This window comes from Anomalospiza imberbis, chromosome 5 (assembly GCF_031753505.1).
Source record: "Anomalospiza imberbis isolate Cuckoo-Finch-1a 21T00152 chromosome 5, ASM3175350v1, whole genome shotgun sequence".
Classification (NCBI taxonomy): Eukaryota; Metazoa; Chordata; class Aves; order Passeriformes; family Viduidae; genus Anomalospiza; species Anomalospiza imberbis.
Window position 1 is genome coordinate 63,639,243 of NC_089685.1, and position 17,546 is coordinate 63,656,788.

The 17,546-nt window shown below is 44.3% G+C and overlaps 1 protein-coding gene and 1 long non-coding RNA gene across 4 annotated transcripts in view; one reads left to right on the forward strand and one right to left on the reverse strand.

Moving 5' to 3' along the window:
• The window catches only part of GSG1 (germ cell associated 1), a 107,960-nt gene that overhangs the window by 3,835 nt on the left and 86,579 nt on the right, over positions 1 to 17,546 (forward strand). For 2 of the 3 annotated variants that reach the window (XM_068191511.1, XM_068191513.1), the window contains exons 1-2: positions 12,618 to 12,798; positions 13,440 to 13,695. The exons of the other annotated variant lie outside the window; for it this stretch is intronic. The gene's annotated coding sequence lies outside the window, so the exon portion shown is untranslated. Of the gene's footprint in view, positions 1 to 12,617; positions 12,799 to 13,439; positions 13,696 to 17,546 lie in introns of those variants that run through there. 3 annotated transcript variants of the gene reach the window in all.
• Positions 7,153 to 10,688, reverse strand: LOC137474703 (uncharacterized). Its single transcript, XR_010999466.1, has 3 exons — positions 9,635 to 10,688; positions 8,036 to 8,205; positions 7,153 to 7,465 (listed from the first exon to the last, which is right to left on the reverse strand). It is a non-coding gene; the product is annotated as an uncharacterized lncRNA (long non-coding RNA).

Sequence of the window (17,546 nt, forward strand, 5' to 3'; positions counted from 1 at the left end):
AGCTGAAGATGAAGGGGGTCACTCTGGCTGTTAAGGTTATGCGGGGTCCAGTGGGAACCCAAGAGGAAAGCAGTTTGGACAGGGTCTTGGGTAGTGACTCAGCACAAGGGAGGGGATGTAGGGAGCATCTGAAAATAGCAACTCATTCAATCATATCTCATATCTATACGTAAACCTCTAAACTTCTGGACAAGATGTTCACTTGACATGACCAAACCTGCAGGATCTTCTTTTTGAATGCCCAAAGTTAACCTGGATTTTCAAATTTCAGGTTGTTTGCTGTTAGCAGTAAACCTGGCAGCAGCAGGACTTACAGCTATCCAAATTGTTAAATGCAAATTGTTAGGTAAATGGTACGAGGAACAAATGATGTAGGCTGTCCAAATGAGTATTATTTTAGGGCACTGACAATTAAACTGTTGAAAGTTTAAAATATTCTTTCTAAATGAAAAGGGAGATGTAATTCAGTATCCTTTTCTGCAGAAGGTGTGTTCAGGTCTGGCTCTTTACACTGGGTAAAGGCACAAGTACAGACATTGTAAGGATCCTGTGGTGTTAAACATTTTTCTCATCCTGCATAAAAGTGACCCTTTTCACTCTCATGCTATCTCAGAGCACACATATAAAAGCTGCCAGCTCAGGTGCCCGCTGCAGGGGAGGGGAAAAGAGTCATGGAACAGGAACCAGAACAGCTGATACAAATTATCTCTCAAATTGGAGCAAATGCTCCCAGAAATGTCACCTATTAAAAGATCAACTAATAAGTTCCTGCTGCAGCCCAAATAACTCAAGATTAAAAAAAAAAAATCCACAAAAAAACTGGATAGTCCTCAGGTGCGGGTTTTTTCTGAGCTTTGAATTCTGGGGTTTATCAGTTTTGTACTTACCGCAATTGATGAGGCTCTGGGCAATATTTATTTCAAAAACCTGCTGGATCCCCTTGAAAACCCGGACTTATCTGGAGAACAGACATGTGACTCCTTCCTCTTGCCAAATCAAGATGAGAACCATAGGAGATAGCCAGAGACTACTGGATGCCAGGGCTGGGGATGCTTTGCTGGTTCTTCACTTGCTGATTTAGTATAGGTTAAGCTGAAAAATGCAGTAAACCTCCCAATGCCCTGGAGCCTGAAAGAGCAGTATGGTTTGGACGAGGTTACAAGATGAGCATCTCTTGGCTGCAAAAGCCTTAAAATAAGTATGGTTTGACTGTATCCTAATGGGTAGATTTAATTTTTTTTTCAGTGACTCCTGATCCCATTTCAAAGTCATGTGTGCAATCATTGTGAAACCTACAACTTTCATAATTATAAATATTGGCTATTTTAAGGTTTATGGACTCTTCCTGTCACACATTTCTAGTTTTTCCTGAGGAAAGTTTACTCCTGTGGCTACTAGATGTGAACTTGGAAGGTCTTTACCATCCTGGCACAGGTAAGGATCTCATTGGTAAAAAGATTATTTAACTATGGAACCAACCTATCAGAGAACAACTAAATGATAAAGCAAACCTCTGCAGAGGCTTCTTAGACCTAATGATAGTGACACCAAGCCCTAAACTGGAGGCTGTAGAGTCCAAATGTCACTTGAGTCCAGCTGGTTGATAGGATGATGTCTACTTGCGCAGCTCTTGATTGTAGCCTTAGTTGAGTTTCTTCTGGTCATCTGCTTCCTGACTCGGGGCAGATGGCACTATGGCCTAGAACCAGGTAAGGATGAATACGTGCTGTCTGCAGTAGCCTGGCATGAGAAAAGCAGGTTTTCCTGGCCAAGCCCTCCAAGACTCCTTGTAAATCAGCAGTTAGCACCAGGGCCTATCATTAAGATGCTAAACAAGGAGTGATGTGTTAATGCAAATCATATCATAACAGAAAGCAGCATGTCCAGGTAGACCTACAATGAAATACAACATGTCCACACAAAGGGTTTGCAATTGGGCTGGGGAGAGTACCCTAGTTGAGACACAATAGAAATGTGTATCACTCATCTGGTAAGTAAGATAATTTTCTGTCTACCCATATCATAGTTGGCACAGATGTTGCCACAGATCCCTCCTGTGGTAGCCTGGTGGCCTTTGGCTGCTGATGCAGGAGGACTCACTGCTGGGGTTAGACTGTCACCCACATAACCTAGTTTTAAGTCAGTAGGGATGTTCTTGCAGGAGTAGCAGTTGCACCTGTATGTTGAAGTGCAGATGTGTCTGTAATCATGAAAGGGTTGGAAGGAGATGTTTTTCTTCTCCTGTAGTGTAGAGGGTAACATAAATGGTTGTTTGAACAGTTACAGCTTTCTGTGTGGGTGAATTGCTGATGGTGTTTATTTAAAACATTACACCTGGAGAGAAGTATCACAGCAGAGACTCTTCTCTCTCCTTCCAAGCACCATACAAGGGAAACACTGCCAGAAGAGTAATACTTCAGTACCTCTGACCTGCTACCCTCTCCGGCATATTCTGTTTAAGAGCAGCATTGATAAAGACCCTTGCAGAGCTAGCTGGGAGGCCTGCTGCCACTGCACCCTTTGAGCACTGAGTTCCAGCTGAACTGAAAGCCAGATTTCAGGTGAATGGCAAGTGGGGCTAATGCAAGTGGCTCTGGTCTTGTCTGACCCGAGACCCACCAGGTCACATAAACAAGATGAATTAATATCTAAGTTTACACATGAAAAAAAGAAGTGTTGAAAAAAAGAAAGTACACAGAACAAGATGCTCTGCTTTTTGTGTGTTAATGGCTAGATAAAATTGCTTTTGCCCTGCAGAATGGCCACTTGCCTTCCTGATGTTGTATGGACAACAAGTGGCCCCTGGAACTCCATTGCTCTCTAAAGCTTTTGTTCTAGCTTTATCACAATCTGTTGCACAAATAATTGACTATGTTGGGGTGCTTCCTGGGAAGCTATCTCTTCTGCAATCTCCTAGTTGGATTATTCTCAAGCTACCATCAAGGAAGTCTTATATGCCCTGTGGCTAATCTGCCAGTCCTGTAAGGGTGCCTTGGTGATCCTAGAGTGGCACATCCTGGAGGGAACAATGCAGTAGCAGGGGACATCCCACGCCATCTTTGAGATGACAACAGGGTTTGTACTCCTGACTGGGAAAGAGAATTTTGACTAGTCATCTGGGGAGATGCAATTGTTTGCCACCACTTTTCCCTCCAGATCCTTGCCAGTACAGGAACAAATAATTTGTTCTTTCTCTCTGTAGTGATGTCTCTGCCAGGGGCAGAATAAAAGAGAAATAACAGGGTATATGGAGCCAAGAGGCAGGAGAGTATGTGTGCAGTGCCAGCCAAACCGACTGAGTGCAATATATTAGGGAAGGACTAGAGCCAAGAGCTCTAATCCACAGTAGCTGTGATGCACCATGTTTCCAAAGGCTTGTACAAAGATGCCTCTTCTTCAGATCAGCCTGCTTCCATGGAAAAAGAAAACTGTCAAGGCTCTCTGTAGTCCCTGTCTTTATAGCCTCTTTAGGGACATTTCTCGAGGAACATAGTTCTTTCTGTGAATATTAAGACTCAAAGCTAGCTGAATGAAGGGTAGAGAACAAGGTCGTGGCCTTCTGCTCCCCTCCCCTGACATTCTCACTTGACTGACACCATGAAACTAGATGCCAATAAATCAGCAATCAGCCATGCCCTTCTGAATAATCTCCTGTTCCCCTACATTATATCTTCTAACATTGGTGATTTAATATAATATATGCTAGACAAGGGAAGGTTTGGAATTCATGGCCTATAGGAATGCAGGCTCTTACTATGCAAGTCTCCCCTGCATCTGATAGAACTCTGCCTTAAGTAATTGCTGCCCTGATTTTAGGATTACTGCTGGAATAAGTTAAAACAGACAAACCAAGTTGCCTGATGCATGGCAGAGGGGGCTGGAGCCATGAGGTCTTTGCTTTCACCTCGCTGCACTGATAATGTTTTACGCTGGCAAACTGTGCTAATCCCAGAGCGGCTGGAACTCGCGCCGGGAAGGACACTGCCTGCCACTTCTGTATAATGGAGATGGAGTATTTAGACACACGCAGGCTTATATAATTTTCCTGACTAAGTGACTTCCTCTTTGATAATGTATAAATCAGATGTACCTTAATTTGCCATCCTGTTTTCATGAAAGCCTGCGCAAAGCTCTACAAGCTGGGGATAATGATCCCTTGATAAATGAGGGAACTTAACTTCCCAGAAAGGGGCGAAATGGTCCAGGCAATATTCTCATAAAAGGCAAAGAAAAAGCCTTCACAAAGGCACACCCAATACCCCAATATTGGTTTTGGTTACGGTGTAGTCTTCCCATGGAGGAAAAGGATGTTTTGGTGGGGATGATTTCTGTACCACTGTCTTGGAGGGGAGGCAAATAGGTGTGCTTAGTGAGTGGGAACAGCAGGACTTGCTGAGCCATGACATAGTGTTAATCTCGCTGTCCTCTTCAGTGAATATCTGCTGGTTTCCATCAAAATGCTCATTGCTGTAAAAGGATGGATTTGAAATCTGATGGTGTATGGGCTTAGGGAAACATTGATTGGTGTGATGAACATCTGGTCAAATGACACACAGGCAGAGATGCTGCAGTTTTCTACACAATATTCCTGCAGAAGAGGTCATACTTTATCCAAAGGGAGCCGTGTTTGAGCCAGTAATGCGTCCATAGGTCTCATGAGTTTAATTTGTAAAATGTGTTACCAGACGTTATAAAAAGGCTGTAAATTGATGCCAGGCTACTGCATTTGTTGAGCTTCTCTGGGAAAAGGGCAGCTGTCACCAGCTTCCTGAACTCATCTCCAGCATGGCAATGGTGTCTGTTGGCAAAGGTGATAGCTTGTCACTCTATTCTGTTTCCCCTGTCTTGCCTCTGCCTCTGGTGTTAAGTCCCAGGAGAGAGGTAAAGGAATCTTTTTATGTGGGTTTTCTCTGTCATATTTTGGAAGGCTCCCTGTGTCTGTTTCGGATCTTGTTCAGATGTAAACAATTTGTTTATCTCTTCACTGGTGTAAAGCACAGGGTTTTATGGATGTAGAATCAGCTCTTTACAACTCCTTAGGCAGAAGGCTTAATCCTCTCTTAAGAGTAGGGAAAGGCACATAGATAGAGCTTCAATGACTGACTAGAGTCCTAATTATGAGTAGAGAGTAAGCTTGAGATTAAAAATAAGGTTTGAATTCAGCCTCTTAATGAACAGTCCTAGATCCTGCTGCCTCATTTTATGCAAATGTACAAGTAGCATATGTTTTACACAACGGATTCATCATGTTGACTCATCGGAAGGAAGAGAAAAGGGACTGTTTCCGTATTAAACACTATCTGCCTTTTGCAATGCACTTTCCCTGTCTCTGCATCTTGAGCACCCTCCTTGCTGTGGTCTCAAAGTACGCGTGTGCGTTCATGAAGACAGATGGAAGTCTATGTAATCACACTTCAAAGGAAGGGGTAAAGGTGGAAAGGGAAGGAGGGGATTTTGGCAGGATTGAGCCAGTTGAGGAATCTGCTCCATTGCCCTGGGAATGGGACAGATGGAAACACTGTCTGCCAGAGCCTGGACTGCATGTTCTGGGGGGAATAAGGAAGCCTACAAATTAGGGTTTCTTCTTCGCTCTATTTTAACATTTATTTATTTGTTCTTCTCTTTCTTTCCCCTCATCCCCCCCTGCCATCAATGGTAAAACTAATGGCATCTTGTCAAAATCTGTTAATGCATCTGCTCTGCAGGTTCAGGTTATCAAAAGTATTAGCTAAGCCAGTCTGCAAACACTTGGCGAACATCTGTCTGCCATCACACAAAATACTCTGGGTGGCAGGGAAAATTAATAAACCTAATTGGTTATGAAGCAGTATTAGACGTTGACTAATATTGTGCTGGAATTCTTCCAGTGTCCCCAAAGCTGTTGCACATACTCTCTCTGTGCATGGACCATGACTGTAAGGGAGTCTAGGAGAGACGTGCTCTGGATTTTCCAAGTCTTAAATATTGATGGTTGATGGCATTAATATGAAGTTCCTGCTCTGATATTGCACCCTCTTCTCTCTAATGATTCCACTGGTGATGGCAATGGGTGACCTTCCCCAGTCCATAGATGGTTAGAAATTGGTAGTGTGCGTGCTATTTTTTCTCTGACTAAGAGAGTATATACTGCCTTTGAGCCTTCTTGCCATGAGTGGCAGAATCCTTGTTTTTATTGGTAGTAGATGCTAACCGTGACTCCAGTGTAAATCCTTTCCTTCCATCTCCCCTAAGAAATAAACTATAATTATCCAGGCTGAAGATAGGGGAAGGATTCATGAGATAGAAACCAAAGATGAGGTGTCTTTTTAGCAAATCGATAGATTTCTGAAGAGTTGAGTGGCACAATGAGAGCTGTTGAAAGATTGGCAGAGAGGATTAACAACATGAATCTATCCAGCACGAGGCACAGCCACTTGCATTGACTCAGTCTCCTGGCTGCTGCTAAAAAACCTGAACAAGATGAGATAAAAAGACATTCCAGAACTCTCTCCCCTGTGGAGGGTCATACATGGTGGCTGAAAATCTGCACTCCACAGACTGCACTGTAGACCAGGATTTTACTGTTTTCTGACCTCAGTGAACCATGGCTGCCTCAGGGAAAAGGGGATGTAAGCAGCATGAAGAGGAAGAGCTCCCTGGGAAATTGTGAAACAGCAGTCATGAAGAAGAAGCAGCTGTCCTGTGCTGCTGAACAGGGGATCCTGCTGCATTAACTAATTTCCTGCTTCTAGATCACTTGAATGAGTTCACTTTCCCAATCTGAAGCAATCAGTGACTTTCTTGCTAGATCCTCCTACCTCTTCTGTGTGGTTATGTCCCACGTTAGTGACCGATTCCTCTTTATGATCCAAAGCATCTTGTCTCACTCTAATGGCCTAGTGGGAGACGCTAAAGAATCTTTGCTTTCTCCATAAACTGGAAAGAGGTGGCAACATTTTGATCCTCACCCTTGGATCTCCACCAAACCTTCATAGCAAAGGGACTGATGCCGGCAGGCTCAGTCCCATACCTGCCAGCTCCAGCAATGATACTCAGGCTCCAATGAGGTGCCTGCTGTGACACTCCCTGCTTTTGCAAATAGGCTAAAACCACTACCCCTAGACTGAGGCTGGTTTTTAGATTTACTCCCAGCATCCCTGTGGTGGCTGTAGCGTCCCTGTGTGTTAGGCTATTCCCCACTGGAGGGGCGCTAAGTCCTCAGGAGACAGCACTTTATGGTCAGCTCTGCAGTCAGCACTTGCTTCAACTCTTGCCAGAGCTTATCAGTGCCCTGAAACCATAACTGCTCCTACTCCTTCCCTTCAACACTGGCTTGCATGCTGGGAATATCTCTGTTCCCTCTGGCAGCCTCTCCCGTGGTCCTGGTGCTCCCAGCCTCCTTGTCAGGCTGAGCACATAGGGTTCTGCTCCCCAGGTAGTTTTGTTCCTTGCCCACCTGAGTGCTGACGCTATGGTAAAAATAATTCTGCAAGGAAATGAGAGCACTGATTGGGATTTAAATAAAATTTACATAAAACTCTGCCTTGAGTACTAATTAATTAGGTGTTAAAAGCCCCTGAAAAAACAGAAAGGGGGGCTGGTCTGCCTTACCACATGGGGAGAAGCTATTAAGAATCATAGAATACAGAATCATAGACTCACTTAGATTGGAAAAGAGCCTTTAGATAAAGTCCAACTGTTAACTCAGTATTACCAAGTCCACCACCAAACCAAGTAAGTTCAAGAGCTTCATCCATATGTTTTATAAATGCCTTCAGGGATTGTGACTCCACCACTTTTCTAGGCAAGCTGTGACAGTGCTTGACAACTCTGTTGGTGAGGAAATTTCTCCTAATATAACAAGGAAAAAAAAAATTCCAATCTAAATATCCTCTGTCACAACTTGAGGGTGTTTCCTCTTGTCCTATTGCTTGTTACTTGGGAGAAAAGACTGATTCCCACCTAGCTACAAGCTCCTTTTAGATCATTGTAGAGAGCGATATGGTCTCCCCTGAGCTTATTTTTCTCCAGGCTAAACATCCCCAGTTTTTCTTACCTGACACTCATTGGCAGCCACGGCTGAAGCTGTGGTCACCAACACTGTGAGTAGCCCAGATGAGGAAGGTGGGAAGGGAAGCAGTGTTGCAGCGTTGTGCTCCCCTTGGCATGTCTTTTGCTGCAGCAGTGTCCCTGGAGCTCTAGGCTTTATGGCTCTCAGAACCCCACCTGTGACCCAAAACAGAATTGCAGCCTTCAGCTGTGCCAGAGGAGCCCAGCACCACAGCTGGCCCAGATGAGAAAGGTGCGGAGAGAAATGCTGGGCCAGTGCTGTGCTCCCCTTGGCATGCTCTTTGCAGAACCAGTGTCCCTACTGCTGTCATGGGGAAGTGCTTCCAGCCTCCTTTGGTGGTGTCTCCAGGCCTCTTTCTTGTGCAGGCTGTGCTCACAGAAGAGGCCTTTAGCTCGTTGTCTTGTCCACTACCCAGGCAAGTGCAACATCAAGAGGGAGAGGGGCTGTGCTAGTACTTCTGTATGCTCTCTGGTAGCCCCTCAAGGCAACTTTTCCCCATCTATTGCAACTATTATAAGGGGAATGATCTGCCACTTGTGGTGACTCACTGGTTAATTAAGCAATGACATGTACCAGCCTGGGTGACACCAACAATTAACTTGTTCTTCATACTATCTAATTTAATCTATCTAGGGTTTTATAGAATGCTCATGGCCATGGAGAGGCTGAGGGTAGGGAGGCCTTTAAATTTTACTATTTTACTGCAGCTTATAGTGCTGCCAGAACCCCTTGGCCACCATCAGAAAAAGAGTCACGTAAATGGACAACCAGGAATGCTCAGTTGCTCGAGCTATTTGAAATGAGATTGAACCAGCTTGTTGTTTCAGAGAGAACATTTGGTTTTTCCCAGACACATATTGGACTTCTCATGCTCCAGACAGTCCTCAGAAAATTTCAATGGGCTGGGTTATGAAGCTTCCTTACTCAGTAGGTCCTTACTACTCAAAAAAGTTCTGCTGTGTCAGACTGGTTTCTCTGCTTTCATGATCTTTCACTTTGGAGGACGATGGAGCAGTTTTGATCTTAATAGGTGTCCTCATGGAGGCTGCCTACCAGGTCAGGTGTACATTTTGTCTGGTTCCTGGCCTCTCTGGGAGATATCCCTTTCTTATCTTGTGCCCACCTGAGCAGCAAATCACCTTTCACTTGTACAGAGAAAGGCTTTCTTGGCCTATTGGCAGCCTACTGGTTGGCTTGCTCAAAGCTAAGGAGACCTATATTCCTGTGAAAACTGAGGGTTTGTCCCAAACTGGACATTTCACCTCCAATAGAATTATAAGTATTTAAATCATCTTCAGAGCAGAATTTTCTCTCCTTGCCCAGTGGTACTCTCAAAGAGTGTAACAGGCTGCTGTACAAATCTGGAGTTACTTTATGTGAGTCAAAAACCTCTCCCTGCTCAGCTTTGAAAGCCAATCTCTTTAAGCTTTTTTTGTTAATTTTTCAAAGAGGTTTGGCGCTCACAAAATCCACAGGCAGAGGAGAATCCCCTTGTGCCATTAATTTTTCTCCACAGCTGATCACTAAGTACATAGGAGCTGCAATAAGCCTCACTCTATCCCAGCCTTGGCATACACTACATACCTTGAAATGACAACAGATCTCCATATGGGAGTCCCTTTTCATCCTTTTCACCACCCAAAACCAGTCATATAGACTCTGCAAATATTTTGCTCAAATTCTCTTTCCCAGCATTTCTCCCTGTACACATCTGTGCCCCCTAATATTTTGAAAGTTCCAGTGTCTCTGGCACAGAGGTGCGCCTTTCTGACTTGTTTTTGTGTATGTAACAGAGGGAGATCTGTCATGATCGATGTGTGGATGTGGACCTTTCAAGAAAAATTAAGTGTGTAGCCACCCTATGGTGGGCACATAGTAGATCACCTGACCTTGGGCCACGGCAGTTCTGGAAAAGATGTGAACAGAGACCCTCATGTTTTTTTCAGTGCTATAGAGGTTAATTCCTCTGACAAATTCAAGGTGACATTACATGCTGCTTATCTAACCTCTTCTTTGCAGTAGCACTTGGCTATTGCTATGTTGTTTGGGATTTTTACCAGAATGGTAATGGTCCAAGGCCTGGGCAACAAAGTCTAACAATCCAGATTAGAGTCCTTCAGTGCTGGATGCTGTCCAAAGACAGGAAAAACCAGCTGGAGATTGGTTTCCTGTTTTCTTTCTTTCTTTCCCTGTCCCAGTTCTTAGCCCATTTCAATTTATTTAAATTGCAAGTTTAGGCTGAGCAAGTGCATAGTTAGCATAGCAGGCTACATATAGTTTTGGAAAATATAATTCTTCCTGGAATCTCAGATGCTTTCAGCTTCCATTTTCGGGTTATATATTCTACCTTCCAAGTGAAGTGTAAAAGCAGAGCTGCTCTGTTCTGAGTAGATATTGAAAAGCCCACAGTATCTGTTGTTCCAGGAAGAGTTTGTCTCTTTCTAATGTCCAGAATCTCTTTGTCCTACAAGGCACAATACCCTGACAGTCTGTGTAGTGCTGTTGCCATTCTACTGATCACAACTTCAGGGTTAGAGACACCATTTGCAACATGAATTTGGGATTAATTTGTATGGATATGAAGCTATGCCAGAAAAGTAACATCTCTCCACAACTGGATGACATGTTCTGTAACCAAGGTGGGATCCGTAACCAAGATGGGGTGACTGAAAGCAGCTGTGTCTGCATGCAATATTCCGATTTTAGTGTTGAAATCATGTCTAGCCTTCTGGATCTTTGGCAAGGTATCCAGTCAAGATCCAGGGCTCATTTTACCTCTAGTCTTACCTTCACCACTGAAATGTTTGAACCCTGCTCAGTAGTATTATGTTAGAAGCTTGATAAGCATATCTGTAACTAAAGAGGTGCATTTCTGAAGAGAGGAAATAGCTTTGAAATATGAGTACTTAACTATATATTCCATTGTTTTATCAAATGGGAGGGAACTCAGTCTCTGTTTCTGTTATATTTATCTTGTGTCAGGCTTATATTCAATGTTTCTGCAGTTGTCAGGACTTAGAAAGGCTTTACACCTTCTGTCTTCTGAATTTTCTTCCTTTTCCATCTTTCTCTACGAGACAGTCATAGCTCAAGACAGGATGCAGATCACAAAGTTGCAGAGCTTCAGGTACCTTTGATGTGTTCTGCTTACATGCTCAAGATATTTGCTGAGCTTATTCATTTTCCTGCTAGACATCTGAACCCTTTTTAGGCCTTCTCTGAGGAAGCAAGAATGCTGCTTCCTAGGATCACCTGGGAATTGTGTTTAACAAATTACAATTTAATAAAGAAATCCACAACAATGACAGCACTTATGCTCTAACACCTTCCAATGCCACATTACAATGGTGGCATAATATGGGTCATAAGTTTGTAATAGTTTGGTGAAGCATCCTGCAGGCCCTCAACTGAGCAATGGTTTTGTGACTGACTCCGATGACCAGGCAGTAACCTCAATGCCCCAGCTGCTCTGATTTATTCCTATACAGGGCAGGACACCTGCCCAAAGCTCCTCATTGACCGAGGTTAGGATAGTCAGAATAATATCAGTTCTGCATTGCCATACTTCCCAGAAGATCTTAGCTGTAAATGTAATTATTTCAGATTTTTTATTCATATCCCCTGTTTCCTAATGTTACCCCTTCTCCTTATCTAGAGAAAATCCATATATTTCCTCTCAGTAATGGTGAACAGAGAGAGTAGGTGGAGTGATAAAGGCTCACTGCCTACAAAAGAGCTGCATTGTATTTGATCCATTTCAGCCATCTCCTGTCATTCTAGTGATTACAAGGGAGCTAACTTGCTCTCAACTCTAAAAAAAGTCTCAAAACTGCTTTAAGTTCCTGTGTGCTGCTGGTTTTTATTTATTTTTGTTTGTGAATCTAAGCTCCTTTTTCATGTGTGTTCCCCTACATGTATTTCAGGTTTAACGTTATTTTGAGTAAGATGTTTTAATTTTTTTTTAGGGACTGCTACTGCAAAGAAAGAAATAAATCACTCTCTCATACATGTGATAAATTCAGTATTCAGAGAGTAATTCTTCTAAAACTGAAAACAGCCACTATGTTTTGGGGGCAAACCTGTAGATTCAGGTTGGAAGAAAACTCAGGGGGTCATTTAGATCTTGCTCAGGCAGAGCCAGTGACCTGACTTCACCTTATTGTCTTATAGACACTGTACCCTTAATTGTAATGCCATCTGAAAAAACACAGAAATTATAATAAACTAAACACAAATCCATCAACATTACATGTAATTTTGAAGCATTGCCACAAACATGGACTTCTTTTCTCTGCTAAAATAAAAGCAATATCATCTGCAAGTGGTAAACCATCACGTTCCCATTTGATAGCACATTTTTCTAAAAATTTCTTGCATACAACAACCACTAGTTTCAGTCCAGATCTGGTTCTGTATTTTGAGTTGCTGGGAAGTACTGGGGGCTGAGCGCAGGGAGCTCTGCATTCATGGAGAGGAGCTGTGTGCAGCACATGTCAGCTCTGGGGAGATGGTGCAGACATCAATACTTAAGGACCCAAATCCAGTACAGGTAAATTTGTCCCAGATATCCTAGTCTGTTAGGCACCTGTCCTAAGGAGTGGAGGAATAAAACCATCTTTCCTGAAGTCAGTGGTCTCACCTCCACACTGCCATGGCTGCCAGCACAGCTCCAGCTATTGGATAGGGTCCAGGGATGGAAAGAAACTGTGGTGATCTCATTCCTGCTCTCAGCTTCTACTGTGTGTGGGGTAAGTCCTTGGGACAAGATTTACAACAGTATGTAGGTGCCTGCCAGGGTCATACTGAAATCTTCAGAAACTCCCAGGCACCCAAGTACATCTGTAAATATGTACCTCGTTTAGTCCCTCACAGCACGATCCTGAATTTATCTGTAATGAGAAGCTACTGGATGCCTGCTGGGACACCACTCTGGGGAACGGAGCTCTGATTAAGCCCAGGGGACCTGAGTGGCAAAAACAAAAATGATGCAGCTCTGGGAAGCTGAACTCACCAGAAATCTTTCCCAGCGTCACTAGCAAGATGTCTTACTCTGCCAGGGCTCAGCCCAGCTGTCCAAACAGAAAAAAAATCAACCTGTCAGATTATTTTTTTACTTGCCCAAATATGGATTTACCCTTTCCCCCCTTCCCCCTCCCCCTCTTCCTAATTACTCTGGCCTATAGTCCAGATTTGACACTGGTCAACTAAGGGACAGGTTTTCTACACATCCACATGTCTCTTGGTAACTGAAGTCTTGTTGATGAACTCTGGAGCAGGTTACTGTGCAGTCAGAACATACTTCTTACAGACACAAGAATCACCAATGAGTGAAGCAGCTTTACTTCAGCTAAATATGCCATGCATTTAAAACGTCTGTCTTCTATGATAGGATCTTCCAGGCACAGTGATGGAAGGTGTGTGGGCTGTGACTATGCCTCAGCCAGAGATACTGTAGAGATCTAACAGAAACATTGAGAGTTGAATGGATTGGCATGAACAGCACCAGAGGACACTGCAGAAGAACAGGAATGACAGCTGTTGATCACACCTAAGCTAGAAGATCATCAAGATCACACCACATCTTGCAGCTTCTCAAAACACACCGACTGGGAATGATGAAGAAAACAGACTGAAGCCATTAAGAGGTAAGATAAAGGACAAGCCTCAAACCATTAAAGATATACAGGTAAGGCAACTAAAGGGAATCTTTCCTAATAATTATCAAAGGTGGAACCAGGTGAGGAGATAAGAGATCACAATCACTGTGAATTTTTAAAGTGAACAAAAGACAGATCGAAACCCAGCCTGGCCACGTGCCTGAGATGAACACTAGAGATGTGGTGACACATTATATCATGTCCCCTGCCCCCTGTCTTGGAAAGGAGTCCTAGCTGGAGCACCCTGGCACACACCTGTTGGTGCCTGTGAAGATGCAGACATGAAAGAACGAGTGTGAATGAAATTAGGGGTTTAGAATAAAATCATCTCCCCAGATAAGGTCTCTCATTCAACTCTGCTGCATTAGTTGAGATTTGTGCGAGAGCAGAGCACTCCAGTTCCTAGCAAAAGAGTCAGTGTGAGCTAAACCCTAAAAGACACTCTGCAAAAGAAATACAGAATATTCACATGCAGCTTCGTGAAGGTAGGTGTGTGTGCTCCAAAGCCTGTGGTTAAATTAATTCTTAAAGCTCCTCAATTTGACATTGCTTTCCTCTCCATAAAGAATGTAATTGAAGGAGGGATAATTTTCTCTCCTCCTCTGCTTCTTTCTTTCTCTACCACCTGTTCCTACATATGATGTCTTCTGCCATCAAAGACTATACATACTATATTGAATGAACAAGCCCTGATGCAGGGCTGTAGTCCTGAGGCAAAGGTGTGCAGGGAATATTAAGAAGGCAGGCTATGAATGGAGAGAAACTCTACAGATTATATAAATCCTTCTTTGTCTTCATTTCCCTGTAAATTCTGGCTCTAACTCATGTGTGAGCTGCAAGACATCTGTCAGATTGAGCACTGCTTATTGAATATATTTAGTGAGGAAAGAAGGGTTGGGCTAGCGCAGTAACAACAAGCAAAGCCTTCATCTCAGTTGATAGGTGGCTTGTGGCTACTGGCAGGACCCAAAAGGCTCATTTTCCCAGGGACACTGGAAGTGACTGCAAGTTCATCCTTCCTTCTGTCCTTAAGCACCTCAGGGTGCCTGGGTAACAGCAGTACCTGAAGTCCCTACGCACCTTTCCCCCTACCCCATTTTCACAGAGAGAGTGGGGACACCACCTGAATGTGAAATGGCTTCTTTCTTCCTCCTCATCAACCACAGCCCTGTCGGCTTCAAGCACAAGTCCTGCTGTGTGAGGCTACAATTGTAGCTAACCCTGGAGCAGTTTGGTGGCTGTAAAAAGGAGTCAGTGCCTGAAGGGTGCCTGGATCCTGCCTGTTCTCCTGCCTGCCCACTGTGTACAGAGGTGTGATGGGTTGGAGGTGGTGGCTGGTTTACTGGGACTGGACACCTGCCCCACTGTGCACCCCACCAGCACCGTGGCAGTTGGTGAGCAGCAGCTCTGTTGTCACCTTACCTACCAGACCTGGGGAGTCTGTAAAGATTCCTAATATTTTCCTCTCAAAGCCACAACACAGCCATTTTGCCTTCTCCTTCCACAGTGGTTGCCCCAGCCCTTGGCCACTTTAGCTGCTCTTCTCCATGCCTTCTCTGACTCCACGCTGCCCTCCTGGGAAGCAGGGACCAGAACTGCCTACCATATCCCAGAGCTGCATGTAGCTGCATTTTATAGGGTAGCATAATGGTACAAAGGAAGAGGACTGCACAGTGGCATCCCGTTCCACTCAGGAATAAACACCTTCAGCCAGTGCTACCCTTGACCCCTTTTCCCACCCATTCCTTTCATTGGACAAAGGTATTTTCACCAATCACTTTAACTGTGATATTTTCCCAACCTTTCTGGCCTTATAAATGCAGCACTAATCAGGGAAATTTTCACACGGTGTGTGTAAGAGAGAGACCCTAACTTCTTGTGTTGCAAATATGGGGACAGCTCAGCTCAAAGCTCAGGCTCTCCTCCAAGCAATGCAGTGAAGGAAACATGAGTGGATGCATTCTCAAGGAATATGCAACCACCTCTGGGCAGGAAACTACAGGGTGTGGTGAACCAGGGAAGTGTGAAGGTGAGGGCTACTGCTAATAGAAGTGGCTTGGGGGAATTTTGGGACAAACTAATTGCACAAGTTAGCAGTTGTCTCATGGGGAACCTCTCTTAAAACAGTCTTGCAGCGTGTCCATCAGATAGTAGTTCTCATGACCTTGCTGAAAGGTCTGCTATGAGGCAGAGGAGCAAGAATGGAGGAATAAAGAAGGACTTCTCTGACTCTTTTCCTAAGTGTGAAATGCTAATTCTACATAACTTTGGATTTTAGTAGAGAAGAACAAAGTATCTAAAAATAAAATGTCCCTTCACAAGAGCCATACTCTGTTTAGAAAGAATTGTAGCATTTAGAAACTGCATTTATTCCCCAGCATTTGCTAACTGGACCATGGCAGGACTTCATAGCATAATTTTCCACTCATAATACAGCTTCTAGCACTGTCAGTGCAGTCTTTTGCCATTTCATTCAACACCTTTCAGGTGGGAAAATGGGAGAAAGGGGAAGTCTGCAGTCACTTTGGGAAACCTCCCTGGGCCCTGGTGGCATTGCATTTGCCAGCTGGGTGCTCGCAGGGAGATGGCAGCATGCGAGGGCCCCACCAGACAGGGGAGGGGCTCTCAGCTGGTTGAGCATAGCACACGTGCTTGTGGGGGGACTTGTGACATGGCAGGACTGAGGCATCCTGTGCTCAGCTCCTGAGGTATGTCTAGGTCAAATGCATGCTGTCTGGGAGGCCAGAATACCCCTCAGAATGGTGAAACAGCCTGGAAAACATATTTGCCCATTTTTATCCTGGTACTTTAGCTGAACTCACCTCCATAGCAGAGAAAAGTAACTTGAGCATTCTGAGTCTTAGTGTCACCAGCTATAAAAACGGGGTTAATATCAAGCTTACCTACTTTCCAGTGAGTTGCAGCTAATTAGAGTTAGCGTTAGTTAATGTTTGCACAGCCTTGGGATGTGAAAATGGTAATACCATGCTAAGTATTACTCCTGGTGCCTAGACACCATGATTCTTCATAACCAGAGCAGTCAATTAAATTAGCTGGAAGTGGAGATATACAGCAGTGAGGAAGGCAGAAGAGATACAAACTTCTACAGTAACTACTGTATGCATGATGGCCTGCAGCTGCAGAGGGCAGGGAAAGCTCTGTTTCTGCTACTAAAGGAGCCAGAGAGACAGCTCTGTTTGTGTAGGAGTGCAGATGTTCCCCAACAGCTTTGGGCTGCACTGCAGCAGTCCTCTGGCTGAGGAAGGGTCAGTTCCTGACAGATTTATGAGATAGAGGGCTCTGTTTAATCCTCACATGGCTCTTGCTCATAATGTGTTGAGGATGCTGATTTCTTCTGTGGACTTCTGGACAAAGCAGAGCAGCACTTCCCAGAGAAGGAAGGCCAACCCTGCCTCATGTCTGTCAGCTAGCAGCATCCCTGGTGGGGAGTAAGGAAGATTCATCACAGTGGGCAGTACAGCACAGTGTTTCACCAGCCACAGTGCAGAACAGCACTGGGCATAACACAGCCTGTTAGGTGCACTGTCTTGAACAGGGGATCCATTTCACCCATGCCAGCTGTGGGCACGGAGCAGATACTCAGGGACTGTGGGAGAAGTAGAGTGGAACAGAGCCTTCTCTGTTCCCAGCAAGGCACTGCTCTGAAGGGAAAAGTCATTGGACTTCTTGAAGCCAAAAAGGGGGAATGTAGAAGTGTGTGATGCCATTTCCCAAACCTGGATTTTGTCCAAGACACTTGGATTAATACCATATTTTTTGGTGATTAATCAGGACTGACTACCCATATCAGGACCATGGCTTGCAAGCTTTCAAGAGCC